This window comes from Arachis hypogaea, chromosome 13 (assembly GCF_003086295.3).
Source record: "Arachis hypogaea cultivar Tifrunner chromosome 13, arahy.Tifrunner.gnm2.J5K5, whole genome shotgun sequence".
Classification (NCBI taxonomy): Eukaryota; Viridiplantae; Streptophyta; class Magnoliopsida; order Fabales; family Fabaceae; genus Arachis; species Arachis hypogaea.
In genome coordinates this window covers 140,719,496-140,721,552 of record NC_092048.1, presented here as the reverse complement: position 1 = coordinate 140,721,552, position 2,057 = coordinate 140,719,496, and positions in this window count along the sequence as shown.

Genomic DNA, 2,057 nt, shown 5'->3' with positions numbered 1-2,057 from the left:
GAGTCAAGTAGAGCTTTGCGGACCTTATGTTACAAAAGACGGGATTTGGACGAAGATGGAGGGGGTGGGTTATGGAGTGTGTTAGTGCGTGTTCCATGTGTTTAAGATGGAAAGAGGCTTGCGACAAGGTGATCTACTATCTCCATTTTTATTTGTACTTGTTGTCAATGTTCTACATAGGATGTTTGCGAAGGCGGTTAGAAACGGCCGCATATCTCCGCTACTAGTTGGGAGAGATCATAGTCAGTTGTCGTATCTTCAATTTGTGAATGATACTATTCTCTTCTACCCTCCAGAGGAAGAGACCATTAAGAATTACAGGAGTATTCTTCGTTGTTTTGAATCGATGTTAGGGTTAAGTATTAATTTTGATCAATCTAGCTTGATTCCTATTAATTGTGACGAGCAGTGGGTACAGTGCATGTGTAGCGTGTTGGGCTGTAAGGAAGTCGCTCTCCTAGTTAAGTACCAGAAAATCTCGTTAGGAGTTAACTTGAGGTTGGTTAACACTTGGAAGCCTATTATAGATAAAGTGGATGAGAAACTTAGCATATGAAAAGCCAAGGTTCCCAATAAAGTTGGTAAGTTGGTGCTCATTAAATTCATGTTGAATAGTCTCGCTGTATATTATTTGAGTTTATATAAGATGTCGAATGCTGTTGCAGAAAAACTGATTTCCTTGCAGAAAAGATTTATATAGAGTAAAGAGGATGGAAGGAATGGTTTGACCTTGGTTAGGTGATGTAGGCTCCCAAAATGTTTGATGGGTTAGGAGTCGGGGATGCCACGGTGCGAAACACAGCTCTCTTGTTTAAGTGGTGGTGGTGTTTTTCGAAGGAGGAGTGTCTGTTGTGGAAGAAGGTGGTTTACTCATGTAATAACCTGAACCCAAATGTCTTACTGTTCTCTCAGTATTACCTGTTCCGGGGCTAGGGGGAACCCTTAGAAGGATATTTGTCAGATACAGTTCAATGATCAACATATAAGACAGAAGATGATTACTGGGTTATCTATGGAGGTTGGTGATGGAAGAGGGACTTAATTCTGGGAGGATATTTGGCTGCGTGGTAGTTCTTTGAAAGATCAGTTTTCGAGACTCTTCTCAATTTCAAACCAAAGAGAATCTGTAATAGGGGATTGTAGGTTTTGGAATGGATTAGAATAGATATGGAACTTCCAATGGAGGCGAAAGATTTTTCAATGGGAGCTGAATCTAGTAAATCAGTTGCATGATACCTTAAGACTGGTCAAACTTGCATACGATAGAGAGGATAAAGTTGTGTGAAAATTTGATAAATAATGTGTATTTTCTACTAACTCTTTTGTGCAGGTGCTGCAGGCGGAATTGATTCCGGAGGATATAACAAGTTATAGCTTTATTGGGACAATTTGAAAAGGCCCAATCCCACCAAGAGTGGAGCTGTTTGTCTGGTTTGTTTTGACTTGTAGAGTCAATACGAAGGAAAGGCTGAGTCGGTTTGGGGGTGTTAGCCAGGAAGATGTTGTATGCATGTTATGTAACAAAGGTGTCAAATATGGTCACCAGGCCACTCGTTTCTTAGTTGTGATTTTTCTTCGCAGGTTTAGTGTGCATGGATATCATTTGTTGAGAGGCGTTGGTCTTACTTAAAAGAACATTTTTAAAGTTGGACTGAGATATCAATTAGTAAGGAGGAGCGCAAGAGATGGATTGTATGTCTTTGTGCGATTATCTGACTCATTTGGTTGGAAAGGAATAGAAGAATTTTTCAGAATAAAGGAAAAGGAGTTGACAACATTATCAACTTATCCTTTTTGAACTAAAAAGAATGGTTAGGTGTGGATCCCTTTTATTGTTGATAGTAATACCGAAAATAACATAGAAATAACTATTAGTATTTTTTGTGTTGATTATTTTCTTTTATTTGTTCTAGGTAGATTTTATTTTGTTATCTTTTTTCTTCTATTTTTGTGTTGAATTTTTTTTTTAAAATTTAAGATAAAGACAAAATGAACTATATTTTATCAAAAGATAATTAGAATAACTAATTAGATATTATAACTCAATTAAAAAAAAG